Below are 22,885 nucleotides of genomic sequence, written 5' to 3'. Positions count from 1 at the left end.
ACAATCCATTTTGCCCACAGCAGCCAGAATATTCTTTTCAAAAACGTAACTAAGATTATGCTTCTCCCCTACCCAAACCCTCCAGTGATTTTCCTCTGCATTGGAGTCAAATCCATCCCTCTTCCCAGCCTGCGCAAGAGTCAAATGATCTGAGCCCACCTGCCTCGCCCACCCACACTGACCACCTTAAGCTTGTTTTTGCCTGAGGGCCTTTGATTGGGTGTCCTCTGTCTGGACTCAGATTCGTTCAGCTCTCCGTGGGGCTCACTTCTTGTCGCTCAGACCACAGCTTTCATGCCACCTCTTCAGAGAGACCTTTGTGACTCTCCATCTAGAGTAACCGTGATGTCACGCCCCGCTTCATTACCTTGTCTACATAGCATTTCTGTTTGCTTTTCCTAAAACAGCTTTATTGAGATACACTTTACTTGAGATGCCCTGTTTAAGTTACGCAATGCAGTGGATTTTAGTACATTCCCAGAGTTGTGCAAACATCAGAAGCGTCTAATTTTAGAACATTTCCAGCCATGGAAACCTGGTATCCATGAGCCGTGAGGTAGCACCTCCCCGCTCCGCCCGACCACTTTACCCTCCAGCCTCTGGAAACCACGGAACTGCTTTCTCTGTGTCTGTTCTGGGTCGTTCTTATACAGGAGCTCAACCAACACGTGGTCTTTGGGACTGGTTTCTTTCACTGAGTGTCATGTTTGTTTCTAAAATGGAGGCCAATTGATTTATTTGCTTCTTTGTTTATTTGCTTGGGCTTCCCTGGTGGCTTAGACGGTAAAGAGTCTGCCTGCGGTGCGGGAGACCAGGGTTTGATCCCAGGGTGCGGAAGATCCCCTGGAGAAGGAAATGGCAACCTACTCCAGTATTGCCTGGAAAATCCTGTGGGTGGAGGAGTGTGGCAGACTACAGTCCTACTTTATTTGCTTGCTTATTTATTTTTAAATTTGTTTTTCACTGTCATGTTTTTGAGGTGTATCCATGTGGTGCTGTGAACTGGGTTCTTCATTCCTTTCTGGTGCCAAGTTCTGTTTCACAGTATGGATAGCCCACATTTCATTTCCACTTGGGTTGGGTTGTTTCAGGTTTGAGCCTCCTGTTTCAGGTTTGAGCCTCCTGTTTGCTTTTCCATCTCTGTGAAAAAAAGAACAAGACCTTGTTTGCGTCTGTCTTGTTCACTGCTATGATGCCACAAGTACTTGCCTGGTGGAGTGGCCTTGTCCCTGTCTCTTGTCCCTGGGAAATTAAGTGAGTGCATTGAAGAGTTGGGGACCCTAAGGGAGTGCAGCAGACCTCATTCTGGGGGTGAGCACGTGTCTGGCACAGAAGAGGGTCCCCAAAAGGTTTTCCGAGTGAGGGGCTGTCCTGATGCAGAAGCCTGTGGGCGGCAGGGGGTGTCTGCCCAGCACTCCCCCATCTCCCTCTGTAGCCTCCTTCCCACCTCCCTTGCTCTTCCGGCCTGTGCTGTCAACATCCAAGGTCTTGGGCAGAAAGCAGGAGGCTGCTGTACAAAGAGAGACAGAAGCAGGAGGCCTCCAGGACAGTCACGGAGCGCCCAGGTCTCCGGCTCCTGGAGACTGAGATCTCACAGCTTTTCCTCTGAGCCTGAGCCTCTCCAGGAGCTTCCCAGGTGAACAAGTCAATAAACTCCTTTGTGGCTTCGGCCAGCTTGGCTTGGCTTCCTGTGACTCGCCGCAGAGAGAGTTATGAATACGCTTGGGTTCCTTCTCACCTAACTGGTCTGGTGACCATAACAAAGAAAAGTTGTCTCTGATGAGAAAGTATTTGCACATCCATCATTTAATTCTATGGTCTTAACAGAGTTGTGGGGTGGGGGGGTGGCGGTGGAGAAAAACCACAAAAGGAATTTTAAAAATGAAGAAACAAAAGACCAGAGATGCCGGGTGATGCACTAAAGGTCACGCAGCTTAGAGGTTGCACTTCCAGACCTCAAAGCCAGAACCCCTGGCTCCCCATTGTGTGTGCTCTGCCTTCTGGGCCACAAGCTGTAAACAACTGTCTTTGGGGTGAAGAAGTGACACTTGCTCATGAGGGCTGTGGTCGTGTGCCTGGTGGCCTGCACACTGCCTGAAGTGTTTGCTGAGTCAGTGACAGGGCTGAATTGACCAGGTGAAGCTACCAAAGCAGGAAAACCCCTCCAGGTGCCCTGGAGCCAGGCAGGGCCAGCTCTTTGGACACCCGAGAACCTAAGCAGAAGGGAAAATGTAAGCTACAAAGAGAAAAGTAAACACAGCGCTTAGCAGGGATCAGGCTCCTCCTTCTTCTGTTCCTTTGCCTGCTCCGTGCTCATGTGGCTTTTCATTCTAGATTAGTCCAAACTGGTGGAATCAGCAGGGTTTCTCAAGGATGCCACCTGAGTCAGGCTTCCTGGAGACATGCATCAACAATGGATCTCAAGGAAGATGAAGAAGATGGATTTTGACTTTAGAATTACTGTCCCCAGCTCCTGCCCCTCTCCCACTCCCCGCTACCAAGAGTTCTTTTTCTGCCGTTGCTTTGGTATTCTGGTCTCTAATCTAAGCACTGCATTGCAGCCACAGTGATTCAATCAACATGCTTCAAACTCTCCATGGTTTTCCTTCTGACTCTTTCTCTGCCTGGCAGTCTTATTCATCCTTGAAAAGCCCACTGAAATCTTACCTTCTCTAAAACAGTCCTGCTGGGATTCTTCTGACTCTGAGTTGCCATCTCACTTTATAAATATCACCTTGTGGTGATGAATAAGTCGTATCATAGATCTTGCTACATTTGTTTTCTCACCACACTACAATTCCTTGAAAGCCTGTTTCAGTCTTGTGAAGTTTTGTCTCCCAGTCCCCAGCCCAGCAGTTGCACAGTATGTGCTCAAGAAATGCTTGCTGAAATTTCATCAGCAAAGGCTATCCTCTCCTGGGATGAAGGCCTGAGACTGCAAGAATAGCTGAGTGCATTAAAAAAAAATTATTGAAATTTTCTTTCATATGATGACTGATGACTCAAATGAAATTATTAGAAATGCAATCAGGCAAATAAAAGAGGACCTTTTGGCAGATATGCTTAGAGAAACTCGGGTTATGAGTTATTCCTTATAAATAGAAGAGCCCTTTCATATTGCTGTTCTGGTAGCTACCTTGTACCTTGGATGATGAAGAGTGTGATTTTGGTGTTTGCGTGCATGCTAAGTCACTTCTGCTGCTGCTGCTGCTAAGTCGCTTCAGTCGTGTCTGACTCTGTGCGACCCCATAGATGGCAGCCTACCAGAAGTCACTTCAGTCATGTCCAATTCTGTGCAACCCTATGGACTGTAGCCTGCCAGGCTCCTCTGTCCATGGGATTCTCCAGGCAAGAATACTGGAGTAGGTTGACATGCCCTCCTCCAGGCGATCATCCTGACCCTCTTACGTCGCTCAGATTGGTGGGCAGGTTCTTTACCTCTATAGCGCCACCTGTGGTAAACACTGGAGGAGCGAAGGACCCATTCTGTTGTGCTATGCTTAGTTGCTCCGTTGTGCTTGGCCATTAGATTAAATTGTATTAGGTTGAAAGGGCTGCGCTAACAAAGTACCACAAATTCAGTGGCTTAAGCAACAGAAATTTATTGTCTCACAGTTGTCGAGGCTAGAAGTCCAAGAGCAAGGTGTCTGCAGGATTGGTTCCTTCCAGGAGCTATGAAGAAGGCTCCGTTTCCTGCCCCTCCTCGAGCTTCTGGGGGTTTGCTGGCCATTTTTGGCATTCTTGACTTCTAGTAGCATCACCCCCTCCCCCGCTTTCATGTTCAAATGGCATTCCTTCCATGCATATGTCTGCCTTCATGTCCCACTTTTTATAAGGACAGCAGTCACATTTGGGCTTCCCTGCTAGTTCAGTCAGTAAAGAATCCACCTGAAGTAGTACAGCAGACTGCCTGCAATGAAGGAAACACGGGTTTGATCCCTGGATCAGGAACATCCCTTGGAGAAGGAAATGTATTCTTGACTGCAGAATGCCAGGGACAGAGGAGCCTGGTGGGCTACAGTCCAGGGGGTCACAAAGAGTCAGACACGACTTAGTGACTAACCCAACCAAAGGTCATATTGCATCAAGGTCCACCCTGATGACCTCATTTTAACTTGATTGCCTCTGGAAAAACTCTTATCTTCAAAAAAAACTTACTTTCTGAGGTACTGAGGGTTAGGACTTCAACATACAAATTTTGGAAAGTCACAGAGCCATACTTAGTGACCCTGAGGGTTGATAGCTGAACTGAACTCAGAACCCAGAGTCCTAAAGCCAGCCTGGCCAGAGTAACAGAGCTGCATGGGATTTTCAGTGAAGTTTGTCCCTCTTCCTTGAGTCCAGGTCCTAGTGCCGATAAGGATTAGAGAGTCTCAGAAAAAGAGACACTAAGAACATTCATAAAAGACACAGGTGAATACACATATAAGCTGCCATGTGTCAGGCAGCTTTCTTTTCAGGACTTTTCTTTCCAGGACTTTCTTTTAAGATCTTGTGCTTAATTTTGTAACTTTTTTTTTTTTTTAAAGAGGAACTCTTCTTGAAATGATAAAAGATCCAGGCTATTCAAAACTTGATCGGCTCTGTCTCTTGATTTTGTGGCTCAAGATGGTATATAAGACTTTTTCTGTTCCTTCATATAGTTTGGAAGAAAAGACTCAAGGTAGCTTTCCTCTTCAAGTTCAGTTCAGTTCAGTCGCTCAGTCATGTCCCACTCTTTGCGACCCCATGATTTGCAGCATGCCAGGCCTCCCTGTCCATCACCAACTCCCGGAGTTCACTCAAACTCATGTCCATCGAGTTGGTGATGCCATCCAGCCATCTCATCCTCCCTCGTCCCCTTCTCCTCCTGCCCCTAATCCCTCCCAGCATCAGAGTCTTTTCCAGTGAGTCAACTCTTCACATCAGGTGGGCAAAGTATTGGAGTTTCAGCTTTAGCATCAGTCCTTCCAAAGAACACCCAGGGCTGATCTCCTTTAGAATGGACTGGTTGAACCTCCTTGCAGTCCAAGGAACTTTCAAGAGTCTTCTCCAACACCACAACTCAAAAGCATCAGTTCTTCGGCACTCAGCTTTCTTCACAGTCCAACTCTCACATCCATACATGACTACTGGAAAACCATAGCCTTGACTAGACGGACCTTTGTTGGCAAAGTAATGTCTGTGCTTTTGAATATACTATCTAGGTTGATCATAACTTTCCTTCCTAGGAGTGTCTTTTAATTTCATGGCTGCAGTCACCATCTGCAGTGATTTTGGAGCCCCCCAAAATAAAGTCTGCCACTGTTTCCCCATCTATTTCCCATGAAGTGATGGGACCAGATGCCATGATCTTCGTTTTCTGAATGTTGAGCTTTAAGCCAACTTTTTCACTTTCCTCTTTCACTTTCATCAAGAGGCTTTTTAGCTTCTCTTCACTTTCTGCCATAAGGGTGGTGCCATCTGCATATCTGAGGTTATTGATATTTCTCCTGGCAATCTTGATTCCAGCCCAGCATTTCTCATGATGTACTCTGCATAGAAGTTAAATAAGCAGGGTGACAATATATAGCCTTGACGTACTCCTTTTCCTATTTGAAACTAGTCTGTTGTTCCATGTCCAGTTCTAACTGTTGCTTCCTGACCTGCATATAGGTTTTTCAAGAGGCAGATCAGGTGGTCTGGTATTCCCATCTCTTTCAGAATTTTCCGCAGTTTATTGTTATCCACACAGTCAAAGGTTTTGGCATAGTCAACCTCTCCAAAGTCCTGCCTAAATGAAACACCTGACCACTGAGCCCCCCATGAAACCAGAATTTATTCCTTTTGCCCTGCCTGCCTGCTGCCATCTACATGGAGTGGACCCCCTCCTGTTTCCTGCGAGGAGCAGCTTCTGAGTCTCAGCAGAGCCCTCTGGTCTCTGGGCAGTTACTCCGGAAATGAGCATGGGACCACAGAGCCTAGGATGGATGCCTGCCAGGGTGAAGTGTGAGCAGGGGAGATCCTGGAGGAGCTACCACATGCCCAGCGGCGGTCTGAGAGATGAGCTGACCTGCACTGGATATGGAAAGAGAAGGTGCCGGCTCTTCCAACAGTAGCTCCTGCCCCCCAGGCAGCAAAGCTGCTGAGACAGCTCAGGGCAGATCCCTGAGGGAAGTGCCACTCTGCACACCTAGCATTTTTCATGTCTTTGGGCTTTGCTCTAACTCCCTTAGTTCTGGGGTTTTTTCCTTCCATACTGTGATTGCAGAGCTGGATGTTGGCAGCACTGCACTTGGATAGGATTGGGCTTTTCATTTGCAGAGAATTAACTTGGCAGAGATGGTGGTATTTAATAGCTTAGGTTGATTGATCAAAACGTCAGCTATCTCATTTCTTGAAAATGTTTTATGTGTGTTGAGCTTCTTCTCCTAAGGACACAGTGTCTATTTGAATTTCCCTCTCCTAGATGAGATTTATTTGTACCATTCAGGCAGCATAATTGATGTCTTCCATATTCTATATCACAATCTATATCCAGCATTTCAAAAAGCCTGGGATTATAAGGCCACTAGGATGAGTATCTTTACTGGTCTGCCACCTCGAGATGGGCTGGATCCATTGGGTGGCAGAGCCAACACTATCCTCTTTTTTTTTGAAGTAGAAGATGAAATTTACTTGAACTTTAGAGATGAAGCACACAGTTTCAAAGAAATGCCAGATGTTCAGGGAGTGGTTTGCCAAAGCTTCATAGTATCTGCTCCTACTCTTAACATATACATCAGTGAAATATCATCCTTTCCTTAACAGGACTTGGTGACAGGGCTCAAGAAGGCTAGTCATTACTCCAAAAGTCTAAATAATCAAATCAGGTGGACATTCACTGATTGCTTAGTGATTGGATGTTATGATGGGCAGAAAAACTTCACTTGAAATCAACTAGATATTTAGGAAGTCCACTTAACTCTGAAGGCATGGCCTAAGAAATAATTATCTCCATTTTGTTGATGAAAGCTTAGAAGCCCGAAGAACAAGGGGCTTGTTCAACTCGATATTGAATCAAGCATGTAAGTCATAGAACTTAAATGAAAATCTTTATTAGGCATTTCTGACCTCGGGCTAAGAATGAGAGCATATTATAAAGAAAAGCAATAGAGATAGGAATGCAAAAGGAATGCTACCCTGTACTTAACACTGCTAATTATTAGAGAAATGCAAATCAAAGTTAAAATGAGGTATCATCTCACACCAGTAAGAATGACCATCATCAAAAAAATCTACAAATAATAAAGGCTGGAGAGTGTGTGGAGAAGAGGAAACCTTACAGTCTTGGTGGGAATGTAAATTGGTGCAGTCACTGCAGAAACAGTATGGAAGTTACCATATGATCCAGCAATCCTGCTTCTGGCCATATATCTAGGGAACACTGTAATTCTAAAAGACACATGCACACATATGATCAGAGCAGCACTATTTACAATAGCCAAGGCATGTCCCTTGGACTGTAAGGGGATCAAACTAATCAGTCTTAAAGGAAATCAGCCCTGAATATTTATTGCAAGGACTGATACTGAAGCTCAAGCTCCAGTACTTTGGCCACCTGATGCAAAGAGCTGACTCATTGGAAAAGACACTGATGCTGGGAAAGAAAAGGGAGTGGCGGAGGATGAGATGGTTAGATAGGATCATGGATTTAATGGACATGAGTTTGAGCAAACTCTGGCAGATAGAGAAAGGACAGGGAAGCCTGGCATGCTGCAGTCCATGGGGTCAGAAAGAGTCAGACATGGCTTGTGGACTAAACAACAAGGACAACAAGACATGGAAGCAACCTAAGTGTCCATCAGCAGATAAATGGGTAAAGAAGTTGTGGTACATACATATCATGGAATACTAGTCATAAAAAGGAATGAAATAATGCCACTTGAAATAATATAGATGGTCCTAGACAGTATCATACTTTCTACACTTGCCCACTTCTCTCAGTTTGACCACCTAATGGAAGCCCACCATTTCTACCCCCCTACACCTGCTCAATTCCAATAGTTTGAATATAACTGTCTTGCCAGCTCCCCTTATAAGTCACAGACCTGCCTCTGGAATAGTTATACTTGGCTCCCTGGTTCAATCAGATGTGGCCTGTTGGGGCTGCAAGTCATGTGGTACAGAAGACAGTCTCCTCATTTAGGTTAGAGCCAGGACTCTTCTTCTCAGCCTAAGGTGGCAGATATCTCAGGAGAGGGCAGTGGAGCTTGTGGTCACTGGGACTGTCCACTCTGAATAACACGCTGACCTGGCCAACACTATTTCCCTAGGCAATTGGTCGCTTATGCTAATTCGTCTTCCAGCTTCTTTTAAGTGAAGGGCAGCTGAGGCTGGCTGGTGGTTGTGTCCATTTGTGGGACCTACTTATAAAGCTATAAGAGAGACTCCAGAGGAAGAAGAAAGTGAGAGAAGAAAATGGCTATCAATTAGAGAGCTGATAATTTTGTTATTCTGGCAGCAACATGATATAATGACTAGATGTAGATCCCTGGGATGTACAATTATTCACCATGAGGCCTCCAGCAAGACGGGTTGTGGCTCAGAGCTTGGTTTGCATCTATAAAACAGGAGATGATAATAGCGTACGCCACCTACTTGCCTCTCCTGGGATGTCTGAGGACAAGTTAACATTTGCACTGTGCTTTGAAACTCTGGGATGAAAGGTGTGACTAGACTACAAAGAGGCATTGTACTCGGTGATGTGCATTTCGTCAGGAGCCACTCTGGATTCTTCTGAGGCCAAGCCTGGTAGACTCAATGAATGTGGGGGGCGACAGCAGGGGAGGGGTTAGAGGCAGTGAATGTTATGCCCCCTCCCCACCCCAGCCTGCTACCCTGAGCAAGGACCTGTGGTCTGTCTCCTTAGGAAAAGTCCAGCACTGGAGATGGACTCGCTGATAGACTGAAGGGTGTGGGAACTGTGGGTTGTCTCTGATTTGCAAAAGAAGTTGTCAAAGCAGCAAGATTGACTGAGGGCAGCTTCTCCCTGGAGTGCTGGTGGGGAAGGTGATAACCTAGCCTTGCCTTACTCCGCCTCCTCCCAATCCCCCTGCCACCTGCAGTGATGACCTCCAGGCGAGGCTGGAAGATACATCCAGTCAGTTTCACAGGACATGGGCCCTCCAACAATCACCAGTACCTCCTGCATTACCTCCTTTTCTCAGTCTCCTTGGTAGTTACTGTCCTCATTGAGGCTGTCCCTGATGGTCATTTTAATTTACTCACAGACACCGTGGAAGGGTGGGCTGTTAGTAGGCGCTGGCGCAGTACTGGCTTGCTCTGGGCCCTAGAACTTGCTTGGGCACGTCCCTAATTGCTGGATAGTCCCAAGTCCCTGAAAACTCAGCCATCTTCTTTTTAACTACCACCTGCTTCTGAATCAAGATCCCTTGACCTTCATTTATTCACCTCTTCACACCCTCTGATCAAACCTTGATTACTCAGAATGCCTGGTGAATTCCATGGTTCTGAGTGACATTTAGAGTTAAGTAGAGGTAGGGTTCGGAGAAGGCAATGGCAACCCATTCCAGTACTCTTGCCTGGAAAATCCCATGGATGGAGGAGCCTGGTAGGATGTAGTCCATGGGGTCACGAAGAGTCAGACACTTACTGAGCAACTTCACTTTCACTTTTCACTTTCATGCATTGGAGAAGGAAATGGCAACCCACTCCAGTGTTCCTGCCTGGAGAATCCCAGGGACGGCGGAGCCTGGTGGGCTGCCGTCTCTGTGGTTGCACAGAGTCAGACACGACTGAAGCGACTTAGCAGCAGCAGCAGAGGTAGGGTTATTTTATTTTAAATTGAAAAAAAAATGTAATAACCATACCTCTCCTGGTGGCTCAGATGGTTAAAGAATCTGCCTGCAGTGTGGGTAGACTTAGGTTCTATCCCTAGGTTAGGAAGATCCCCTGGAGGAGGGCTTGGCAACCCACTCCAGTATTCTTGCCTGGAGAATCCCTATGGAAAGACAAACCTGGCGAGCTGCTGTCCATGGGGTCGCAAAAAGTTGGACACGACTGAGCGACTAAGCACAGCACACAATGGGGTTTTTTTTTTTTTTTTAAACTATAGTTGATTTACAGTGTAGTTTCTGCTGTACTGCAAAGTGATTCAGTAACACATTTATATACATTCTTTTTTATGTTCTTTTTATTTTTTATTTTTTTTAAAAAATTTTATTTTTACTTTACAATACTGTATTGGTTTTGCCATACATTGACATGAATCCACCACGGGTGTACATGCGTTCCCAAACATGAACCCCCCTCCCACCTCCCCTCCCCATAACATCTCTCTGGGTCATCCCCGTGCACCAGCCCCAAGCATGCTGTATCCTGCGTCGGACATAGACTGGCGATTTGATTCTTACATGATAGTATACATGTTTCAATGCCATTCTCCCAAATCATCCCACCCTCTCCCTCTGAGTCCAAAAGTCCGCTATACATATCTGTGTCTTTTTTGCTGTCTTGCATGCAGGGTCATCATTGCCATCTTTCTAAATTCCATATATATGTGTTAGTGTACTGTATTGGTGTTTTTCTTTCTGGCTTACTTCGCTCTGTATAATCGGCTCCAGTTTCATCCATCTCATCAGAACTGATTCAAATGTATTCTTTTTAACTGCTGAGTAATACTCCATTGTGTCTATGTATTGTTGTGGGTCTTCGTTGCTGCATGTGGGCTTTCTGTAGTTCCGGCAAGCAGGGGCTTCTGTTTCCTGTGGTGTGCTGGCTTCTCACTGCAGGGGCTTCTGTTGTTGCTGAGCATGGGCTCTAGGTGTGTGGGCTTCCGTAGTCGCAGCTCTCTGGCTCTAGCGCACTGGTCAGTAGTCTAGCTTCATGGCATGTGAGGTCTTCCTGGACCAAGGATAGATCCAGTGTCCCTTGCATTGCATGGCAGATTCTTAACCGCTGGACCACCAGGGAAGCCCTCTTTTTCCTATTTTTTTCCATTATGGGTTTATTACAGGATATTGAATGTAGTTTCCAGTGCTATGCAGTAGAGCCTTGCTGTTCATCCATCCTATATATAATAGTCTGCGTCTGCTCATCCCTAACTCCTGAGCCAGTCCTCCCTCATTCCCCTGCCCCTTGGCAGTCTCAAGTCTGTTCTCTGTACTTGTAAGACTGTTTCTGTTTCACAGATAAATTTATTTGGGTCATATTTTAGATCCCATATAGCAGTGATATCATGTGGTATTTGTCTTTCTGGCTTACTTTGCTTAGTATGATAAACTCTAAGTCCGTTCATGTGGCTGGAAATGGCATTCTTTCTCTTTTAAGCTGAGTGATATTCCATTTTGTATATGTATATAATATATATTACATATATATATATATCTATAATCCATTCATCTGTTGATGAGGGACATTTAGGTTCCTTCTATGTCTTGGCTATTGTAAATAGTGCTGCTGTGAACACTGGGGTGCATGTATCTTTATGAGTTAGAATTTTGTTGAGATATGTGCCCAGGAGTGGGATTGCTGGATCATATGGCAGCTCTATTTTTGGCTTTTCAGGACCCTCCAAACTGTTCTCCAAGAGCCACTGCACCAATTTACATGCCCAGCAACAGTGCAGGAGGGTCCCTTTTAGGAGAGGTAGGTTTTAATCTAGGTCTCTCCTCTCCTCATGCACTTGAGAAGTGCTTTTGACCTCTGAGACTGTTTTTTTTTCACCTATTAAAATGAGATAATAATGTCTATCTTGCCTATTCACAGGAGTCTCTTGAGAATCAGATGATTTAAAGCTTATGAGAGCGCGTTGCAAACTGTGGGCCGCTACGCAAATGTTAGTGATTCTGTTGAAGATGGTCATTAAACCCTGGACCTGTGCGAGTGTATTGTATGCATGTGATAAACTGACTGGAATTTAAATTGGTTAATTAAATTGAAGTTTTGAAATGTTCCTAATTAAGTCACTGAGCAGCAGCAGGGTCCAAATGCACTTATCTGAACCTCTGTGCCCACAAAGAGGCTCCTGGGAAGGGTATTGAGGCTCCAGTGACATCAAGGACAGTAAGGGCGTGAGCCTGACTTCCTCATAGATCTTGCTTTGGTGGTGATGGGTTTCCAGCCCTAGGGACGTGCCACAGGGCATCTGGCATCCCAGGGCATGTGGTTCAGACTGTATTTTCAGGGTGATGAGAAACCACTAGAAGGTTTAAAATAGAAGAGTAGCCAGATCTAATTTAAGTTTTATAGCTTTTCTTAGGCTGTTGTGTGGAGATGGAATGTAGGTGTTTGTAGTCCTGACATCATTATTTTCAGCTGATGAACCTCTGAGCCTCCGGCCTGTGTTTGGGGAATTCCCCCACCAAGGGACTCCCCACCTAGGTGGGAGATTTTTCCCACCTCCTCCCCTTCCAGAAGCTGAACAGGCTAGATGTCCCTTTGCCCAACTCTGACAGCTAAGGGATGGACATGAGTGCTCCATCAGCCACTGCAAATCCAGTTCCAGTGAGACAAAACTCTGGGACAAGGCAGGTTTATTCCAGCAGAGGCCGTGGTGGCCAGGCCAGGGGCCCAGTGGAGTCCAGATCCTAGTACTCCCCAAGGGGCATGCTGGAGAGGTGCCTGTGTCCAGTAGGGGCAGCTTAACATCCTGACCAAGCTCATCCTGGACATGACTTCTGTAGTGGCTCCTGAACGTCTCTCTGAGGCTAGTCCTCTTGCCTTCTCATTGTCCGTGAATTTCCTGAGAGACTTCCGATAATCGTCTTTCTGCTCAACTAAACTAGAGTTGGTGTGTGTTGTTTGCTTGCCATCAAGGGTATTGATCCATTTAAACAGAAGGGGTGAGTGGGGAGACTTCTTAGAGGCTTTCACAGTTGGTGCGTGAGGCAAGATGGCGGCTTGGGTGAGTCTGGAGTGCAGGTGAAAACAAGGGTGTGAAGTGAATTTTAGATGGTGTTGGAGGAAGAGCCACCAGAATTTCTTGATAATTCATATGTGGTGAGAAGCAATGAGCAATCAAGGGAAATTTGATATTTGGCTTGAAAATGCTTATGCTCACTTGTGGAAAGCTAGAAAAAGTCTGGCACTAAACTTTTATCAAGACTTAACTGAGAGGTCGCCTGGAGCTACGGTAAGAACAGAGGCCTTACTTCATATATTTTTAAAAAGTCTTTATTGAATTTGTTAAAATATTGCTTCTGCTTTCTGTTTCGGCTTTTTGGCTCCAGGCATGTGGGATCTTAGTTCCCTGACTGGGGATCAAACCCACACCTCCCTGCATTTGGAAGGTGAAGTCTTAACCACTGGACCACCAGGGAAGTCCCGTTACTTCATATTTTATACACAAAAGCATGATTTATGTTATACTTCTTTTTCATATTAAAAAATGGTAACATTTGGGTGCTTGTTTTTTTATATGTTATATCTTTTGTGAGTAACAAATATTTTAAGAGAAACCTTTGGAAATTTTGGGCAAGTATTAAAGACAGAATTAAATCAATGAAGAATGTTTGGGTCTATTGAAAAGTGAAAGAAAAAGTTTCTTGGCTGAATAAAAGAAGTGCTGCTATTTCAAAGGAGAAAAACGAGATGGGAACATACGAAGATTTCAGTACGAAGACATCAATCACTTTACTGTGGAGTGGAAATTTTCATGACCAAGTGGCAGAGTACCATTATCTTCTTAAATAGCATTAATTTCATCTTTTGAAAGTAAAGCTGTGCTAAATCCAAAGCTAACCAAATCTGAGATAGTAGTTTCCCTGCACCAGAGATGAGGCACTCCTGAGAGGGTTTGGGAGGAGACTGCCTGATTTTGCCCCCTCCCACCAGTCTGGGCCTGGATGGAGGTGGGGGAGAGAAGGGCTGGGCTGGGTGAGGCAGGAGCGTGACTTGCCAAAAGTTATAGAAAAAGATCAGGCTGTCAAAGCCAAGAAGGGTTAGTTACGACTCAAGGCATGAGTTTAAAGCATGAATCAGTTTACAGGCCAATCTGTTCACTGCAAATCTTGGTTGCCAAATCCTGGGGAGGCGAACCCAAAGCAGAGCAAAATCCAAATGGATAATTGGCCAAAAAGCCAAGGTTGGTGCAAGTGGCGGGATGGAAAAGAGGGTGCTGAGAGGACCAGGGAGCAGGCCTGGAGTTGTCCTGGAATTGGTGGTTTTACCGCACTCTCTCAGGGGTGGGAGAAAATCTTGGATGGTGAAGAAACAACTCTTCAGAGGAATGGACAGACTTTCTAGGTCCCAGAGAGGGATTCCTGAGATCCAGAGGCCTATGCTGCTGCTGCTAAGTCACTTCAGTCGTGTCCGACTCTGTGCGACCCCATAGACGGCAGCCCACTAGGCTCCCCCGTCCCTGGGATTCTCCAGGCAAGAGCACTGGAGTGGGTTGCCATTTCCTTCTCCAGTGCATGAAAATGAAAAGTGAAAGTGAAGTCGCTCAGTCGTGTCCAACTCTTAGCAACCCATGGACTACAGCCTACCAGGCTCCTCCTTCCACGGGATTTTCCAGGCAAGAGTACTGGAGAGGGGTGCCATTGCCTTCTCCAACCAGAGGCCTATGTCTGAGGCCTATATCTGAGGGAAATCATAATATAAATAAACCAGATTGATTTTATTCTAGATTCATCTACCTACCCATCCATTTATCAGTTCTGGATTATATTAATAGACTAACATATACCAACATCATTCACTCAAATTAACTCTGAGGGAAATATATGCAAAGAAAAGCATTTTTGTGAATTTCAAATAGGGGGTAGGGTCATGAAAATGACTTTTGAATAGATAATCAAATAGCTTCTTTAAGGATCAGCTTTTAAGATAAGAATTATTTGAAGTAGCATAAAAATGTTCACATGTAAGTGAGGACTGCTACAGTCCTTTAAGTATGTGTTTCTTCAAGGAGGCTAAACAAAATTGGACAGAGATTTTGTTTATTGTCCTCATTTCCTTAGCAAACCTTTTGTTTACAGATAGCATAGAGCTAAACTTCATTCCAGAAAATGTCTGAATTAGTGGATTTGTAAAGTAATAGGTTTCCTTTTTATGAGAATTGTTTCTAGCAAACTCTATCTCAGTAATAAGAAAGGTATCACAGTTGGGAAGAAAAAAAAGACCTATTCAGACTGATTACATCAACACTCATAATGTAAGTTGTCCAGTGTTTTGAATTCTTTCATCTCTGTCAGAGCAGATACATCAAAGTTAAAGAGATCTAGAAATCTCTAGAATAGAACTGTAAAGTGGAAAATGTGACAATTACAGTCATGTCACTCCGGAAGTTTCATTTGAATTACAGAGAGCCATAGTGGTGGGAATCCTATTGAGAAGAACATCTAAGTTTCAGTATTTCCCGAAATAAAGATCTCATTTATACTTCTAGTTGGAGGATCAACCCCAGTGGCTCAAGTTCACCCTGATGATTAATGACAGTGCCGTTAGCCTGGTGTTAATCACCCTTTCCAAGGAGCCAGGCCCCTCCCCTCCCCCAGCTCAGAAGGCATTCTTCATCCTCAGCTCCGTTCTGTGCTTATAGACCATAGAAAATAATAGCGGTTCTGAAGGCTAGCCAGCCCTAACTCTCTTCTTTGCTTTGGGTCTTTTCTCTAACATCTTTATCTCACACGCTTCCCATCAGTTGCTTCTCTTTAAGCTGTAAACGTACACATACACACAACACACAACACACACATTAAACCTGGGAGCTCAGCAGAAAACAAGTCCATGCTTGCAGGGAGCTTAGAGAAACAAGTCCAGGAGACAGAGAGCAAGAGAGAAGGCCCTGGTGGCTGCTCAGCTCGGGCTTGCCATTTTCTCCCCTGGCAGATGGTTTCTGACCCTCCTTCCAGGTCCAGATCAGCCTAAAGCTCAGAGTGGGCAGCCTGCCCACCGTGAGTGACATCTGTGTTTCTAGGAAGTCTCTCTTCTACTGACACAGCCTGCCCTTCCTGCTCAGGCCTGAAAGCCTGTGCTGAGGAGCCTTGCCTTTAGCTGAAGTGATAATCCTCCTTAACATGCAAATCCCCTGGGAGAGGGGACAATGGACAGCTCTTCCATCCTTTGCACTTGAGGGGGAGTGAGATTCTGAACCTGGCGGGTGCACTTGTGCCCTTGGGTGCTCTGGGCCCATGATGCAGAAAACAGAGCTCTTCCGGCCCAGGGTTCTCTGGAATTCCTGTGGTGATGGGTAAAATGAATTGAGATTCCCTGGGGATGGCGCACATGGGGAAGGGCCGAGGCAAGCGATCTGACCCTCCCATGGGACTCTGGTCTGGCTTCCTGTAGTGGCAGAATTTTTTGCTAGATGGTCTCCTTACAGAGGGCTTCCCTGGTGGCTCAGATGGTAAGGAATCCGCCTGCAAGGCAGGAGACAAGGGTTTGATCCCTGGGTCAGCAAGATCCCCTAGAGAAGGGAATGGTTGCCCACTCCAGATTTCTTGCCTGGAGAATCCCATGGACAGAGGAGCCTGGCTACAGTCCATGGGGTCACAAAGAGTTGGACAAAACCGAGTGACTAACACTTTCACTTTCTTTCCCCTTGCAGAACAGTAGGCAGAGACTGTGTTGGTCATTTCTATATTCTCAGTGCTGAGCATCACATCCTAAACCCAGCAGACTCTTAAGAACTGTTCACAGAATGAATGAATGAATGAATGAGCAAGTGATATGCTTGGCGGGCCCTCGCTTGGCAAGAACAACTGGAGCAAGTTCCTGGCGTGCTCATCAAGCCCGGCCACCTGGAGCAGTGACACTGGCTGCCCGCTCCGTCCACACTCGCAGGGCCCTCTGAATCTCCTTTGCACAATAGGCACCGGGGCTCTTTGCATCCCTCTGGGGCCGTGCCAGGGCAGCTGCTTTCCCACCCCGCTCACTCCCCAACTGAGGCTCTGCTCTTTTTTTCCCAAACCTTTCCATCTGGCTTTGAGCCAAGAAGGCCTGTAAGTCACACTCAGAATTTCCATGACAGTAAATAGACCAAATGAAGCCCTTTCCAGACCCTGAAAGCAGTCTCTTCCAACCCCGCCGTGTCTGGCAGCATTTTTGCTCGCCCCGTTTTGATACAGGCCTGTGGAAGGTCATCGACTCCTTTAAAAATAAGGAAAACATGGCCGAGGGCCCAGGGGCTAACCTGCTGACAGTGCAGTTCTTTGCAACAGCTCACAGTTGCCTGCCGAAGCCTCACAGAGATTCCTCACAAAGGTCTGCAATCTATTATGCTCCAGTGCGACTGCTGCATTCGAATGTAAAAACAGATCCTTGGATCAACACCCTATAAAAAGCCAAGAAAAATGTGGTAGTGTTCTTTCCTGGCTCAAGCTGAGAGGTTTCTGAGGGAAGAATCTTTGCAAGCCTGCAGGCCTGTACCTGTGTGGTTTTCACGGTAAATCGATCCATTCAGGATCCCAGCAAGATGTGGCGGTTTCAGGTATTAGCACCCGCATTGTGGAGGCGAAGAATGAAAAATGCCCAAAGGGACAACCCCCCCAGATTATTTCCATGGAACCAGAATCGAGGGCGATGCGCCCCAGTCTTTCATCCAGTTCCCTTCTGCTTTCAGTCTGGACGAAATCTTTCTGGAAGATGGCACTTTAAAACCTCTGCTCCAAATATGCTCCTAACAGGCTCCCCAACTAAAATACAGCCGCTTTCTTAAAATAAAATAACAAGCTGGCTGCCCAGAGATCCTGGCCAAGCGCAAACAAAAATAAAGTTTCTTGCTTCCTTGGACATTGCTGGCCACTGGTGCATAAAATCCACACTGGGTGCGGGCGGGGGTGGGGGGGGAATGTGAGTTAAGTCAGATCAATTGCGATATTTGAAGGTTTGGAAAACAAGACTCTCTATTCCCCTTCCTGCCAGCTTGTCTCCTTTCTCCCAGCCTGACCTCTCTTTCCCCTCCCCATTAAGAATGCCTTCGGGGACCAGGAGTGTGAAGTGTCAGGAAAGGCTGGATAACCAGTTTTAATCTGTTTTACCGGACTGTAACCACGCTGGTGCCACCCTGGGACTAGCCACGCATGCGAGCTCATCCCTTCTCTGGAGGTCGGCCAAGTTGCTGTCCGCTTTCTGTCTGCTTCATTTGTTCACCTATTGGCAATTACCTTGCTGAGATCATTGTTTTTCTCTTCTGTATTTTTAGCTCAGTATGAACCTTGCAGTAGGATGACTGTCTCAGACCCAGCCTTTCCTTTTCAGAGTGTAACAAGCCTTGTTTTGGCTGAATGTGTGGAAGTAACTTTCGCTGTGCTAAACGAAGATTTACCTTATGTGTGCTTTGGCCAAATATATGTGCAGACTTTGCTTTATTGACTGTGGACTCATTTGCTGCCAGGCACATGTTTATCTGGGTAAACACACACATAACACACATGCACACATGTCTCCCTAGTTTAATTTTGATCAAAATGGAGTCAACAGTAAGCACTGAATCCTGTTCTTGTCTAAAATTTGGATTCATTCACTGCCTCACCCTTGGTCTGTGGTCAGATGTCAATTGCCTATATTACATTCCCTGTGCCAAACACAGTACCTGGCATGTTTAGACACTCAATACATGTTGAGTGGATAAAAAGACAAATGGACGGTTTCCAAATGGATATTCAGGCTGGGAGAAAGTCTAAGAAGGGAAGAAATGCCACGGAGGTGCTACTTTCTGCTTCATTTTCTGACCTTAATTTTGAGCATTTTAGAGGGAAGGCTATGTGTTTGTGGTCGTTTAGGTTCAACTCCATTGTCTTCTTCTCAACTTTTCCTTATTTTGTCTAAAGAAGCTATCTTGGTACCCATTTAATCACTTTCTCTAAGAGTCCCTTTCTTAATTGTCTTTGCAGTGCTTTTCCCCATGTGAAATGATTTTGTCTTTCTGCTTGCTTATTTGTTATCTGTGTTTCCTCTTTGAAATAAACTGTTTCATGTCTGTCTTTTTGTTGTGGTATCTTCAGTGCTTACATTGGTGTCTATAGCACAGAGAAGTTATTCAATAGAGATGTATTAAGTAGCTAAGTGGATGAACCCTCTTTTGCCTGGTCGCAGAAGCCTGGAGGGAGCAATTAAGAGAAACAAATCAAAAGCTAACAGCTCGACTTCTCCCAAATCCTTTCTTTCCCTGGAATGCCTCCTGCTATCTGACCTTGAATGACTAGCCTTCCCATCTAATCAGCTGATGCTCATCTCTGACGCCCTTATTTTCTGGTGCCCACAGATCATTCCCAATGATGTGGGCTGGGAATTGTATGCTTCTGACCTGTGGGCACCACTGCTCCCTCCAGCACTATTGCTGACTGGATCCTTCCCTGCCTTGTCCCACTCACTGTCTTTAAGCTGTCAGCCCTTCCCCTCACCGCAGAGCAGGCACATGTGAAAATGGAGGTCTCACACGCCCGCAGGGGCCAGAGCCTCTGGGCTGAATGGTTTACAACTCCCCCAACCTGCCTCAGACGCTGCTCTCTGCCTCATTCCTCATCTTCCTGCCATCTGTCTGCTTGTCCTGTTTTTCTACTTAAGCTCCTACAAAGACCTCTTGTTTTGACCTCTGCTTTCTTACCTGGATCACAATTAGGATTCTCCCTCTGACCACAGTGTGCTCAGCAGACCGGGGTTAAACAACCTGGGCCTTCCAATCTGGAGCCACTGGTTTCCCTCTCCAGGGGTGATTGGGTTGTACACGCCGTCCCATAACCTCGCTTCCTCTACATTTGCTACAATTCCCATGGCTACAGTGCTTGCCATTCCCTCACAACTCCACATTGACTTTTTATGCCCGATGGAACCATTATTTTAGCAGGCCCCAGATTGGCTGCTTCACCTTATTTCTCATGAGGTGATCATAATGTATGCCATTTGTTGTATACTTTCTATGCGTCAACTCATGGTGAAAAACTCTTTATGAGATCTTGTTTAATTATCTTAGAAGTTCTTTGAGTAACGTGTTAGTGTATCAATTTGTTAGGATTGTCATAACAAAATAGCTCATGCTGGGTGGCCTGAATAACAGAAATTTATTTCTAAGAGTTCTAGAGGCTGGAAGTCCAAGATCAAGGCTCCAGCAAGGTAGGTTTCATTCTGAGTCCTATTCTCTCTGCTTGTAGGCAGTGGCCATTTCTCTGATTCCTCACATGGGTGGGAGGAGAGAGAGCAAAAAGGAGAGAAAGAGAGGGAGAGAGGGGCAGAGACGGAGAACCACACACATATACAGAGAGACCCAGAGAGAGACAAAGAGGGACATCGGGGGAGAGGATGCTGCTAGCTCAGCTCAGTGTCTCTTCTTACGTGGACACTTATCCTATTGGAGCAGGGCCCCACCCTTGTGGCTTCATTTAACCTATTTCCTTACTCCAAATATAATCACATGGGAAACTTGAAATTCAACATATAAATTTGGGACAAACACATGCATTCAGTCCATAGTAGTCACTTAGCTGATTTTAGGGGTGAAAAAAATGGATGCTTAGAGACACTAAGTAATTTCCACAAAGTTATACAACCCGTTCATGGCACAGTTAGGATTTGAACACAACTAGGCTGACACCTGAGCTGATCTGAGTGCTATCCTATACTATCTTTCCATTACTATGCCCTTCTACATCTTTATTACTTGGCAGCACCTATATCTGCTCTGGAGTCAGACAGTCCTGAATTCAAATCTTCACTATGCAACTCTGGGTTGCATAATCTTGGGTGAATCGTTTCCCTCCTTCTTCAGGATGTAGCCTGGAAAATTTAAGGGTAAATACAGCTTTTCCTTTGCATTTAATCTCGTCTCTTCTAGACATTGTCTGCCTTGTAAGGTTAATAATAATGATAAGGACCACTACTACTGTAAGCTGCTGCTGTTGATTCTCTATTACTGTTACTCCTTCTCTGTCTCCTTGAACTACTAAAATGGATTTAGTCCTTGCTGTATGCCAGTGAAATAGGTATTGGTAACAGAGTGATAGAAGAACTAAACAAACTGTTGAAGATCATCAACTAGAGAATGACCTAGGGTTGAATACACATCTGTCTAATTCTAAAGCCTGCCCCTTTTCCCTGACATGTTTTATTTTGGAGGGGGGCTGAAAAAATTGCCTCCATCCCACTCTTCTCTACAATTGACTTCCCAGTAGCACACTATCAGCACAGTAACAAAGGCAATCTGAGATGTATTTAAGATTTGAAGGGAAATTTGAGTTATATTATTCTAAAAAATCCAAAGGCCTGTAATGATTTAGCTTTGAGTGATAAGACCCTTGTGTAGGCAAGGCTTGTTTTATGATGTTCTGGTGTATGAGGTCAGAACCAAAAGAGATCAGAGGAGGAAACTGTGTTCTCATTTGATGGTGGTGGTGCATCATCACCCTCACTCCTGATGGCTCTATGTGAACTTTATGTTGTGGGATGAGAAGGTGGGGTTCTATTTCAGGTGGACCACAGCGACTACTGAAAATCTCTCAGAGTGAGGGGAAATAATGACCACTGTCAGCATCCTGGAAATAGTGAGAGTCATCTAAAATGCCACATGAATAGGGAGGCTATTTGTGCCTCTTTCCCTCTTTCTACCATTCCTCTCTGCAAAGACCTGGGTGAGCTGCATTACTGCAGAGGACTGAGCTTGGGTGATCACATATGCTTCTGGAATGCCCTGCTTCCTCTGAAAGAAGTGGAATTTTCTTAAATAATTCTCATGAAGAGAGCAACAGCAAGAAGGAATTCTGTTTTGTTGCCCATGCCCCAGGTCTCACTGATTTTGCATTATTTTCTATTTATGAATGGGGAACTAATGTCTCCCTTTGAAGGTGGTCTTTCGATTCGGGGAAATGTGATTTTCAGTCTTCTGAAGGTGGGAGAGGCTGTGAGGCTGGAAAAGGGGCACATCTTTTTATTGGAATTGCCTGTTACACATCTTTGGTATATACCTTTCCCTTTCTCCTGAGGGGAATGTTTCTTCAGCTGAGAATCAATGCATCCATCATGAACCAGTACTACATCTAAGAGTGTTTGAAGATAGCCATTTAATGTACTGATGTGGAGAAAAAAGTTGAGATATGTGGGTTTTGCATTCTTAACTTTTGCATTCTTCATGGGCTAAGGACTGGAATACGATTGTTATTAAATAAACATTTGTTAAATAAACATGTGGAATGCCTTCAAGAAATGCCTTCTTCTTGGAAAGTCTCCAGAATCTCCCTGCATTCTTCAGTAAGTTCTTGCAGACAGGATTTTGGTTTCATGGTTTGCCAGTAGACATAAAAGCCAACGGAAGCTATTCAAGACAGCCTTGATGAGACTGTGATCCAAGCAGACTTCCTCTGGAGCTTGGGTGACAAAATGCAGCATAATGTCAATGAGGACACGCAGTCTGGCACCTAATAGACTAGAGGCTTTTGGCGCCTCCAGCCGCAGCCCCTTGGCAGGGACGCTGATATTCTCAAGATGGGCAGGGATAGGAAAAGCTTCTCTTGGGGACTTTGTGGACAATAGAGAGGAACATCACTGTGGACACTGAGGCCAGCAGGCTGGCTGGGGATGTGTGAGGCGTCCTAGCAGAGATTCTCAGGAATAAGGTCATGCAGGTCGATATCAAAGTGGAAGACACTTGGCATATACAATATGCTATGCCAGGGGATACTTAATGGCTTAGTTTTCAATGAAGAAATGTTTGAGCTAAGAGTCTTGTGCTTTGAACCATCCCAGCCGTTGTACTGTCAGAGTCCACAGTTGCTGTTGACCTGACTCTGTACTCTGAAGTCTGAGTGACTGGCCGTGGCACCTGAGCTGCTCCTCCCATGTTGATTCCAGATTATTTCATTGAAAGACTCTCTTTAGTCGCCCTTCTTAGCTTTTTCCTTTTGAAGAATCACCCAGCACTTTTCAGTGATGTCTTCTGTGCTTGCCTGCTTTACCTTTTCTTCCTTTTGCCTTAGTTTTCCCACTCAAGCTA

This window comes from Ovis aries, chromosome 15 (genome assembly GCF_016772045.2).
Source record: "Ovis aries strain OAR_USU_Benz2616 breed Rambouillet chromosome 15, ARS-UI_Ramb_v3.0, whole genome shotgun sequence".
Classification (NCBI taxonomy): Eukaryota; Metazoa; Chordata; class Mammalia; order Artiodactyla; family Bovidae; genus Ovis; species Ovis aries.
This window is presented reverse-complemented; position numbering follows the sequence as displayed.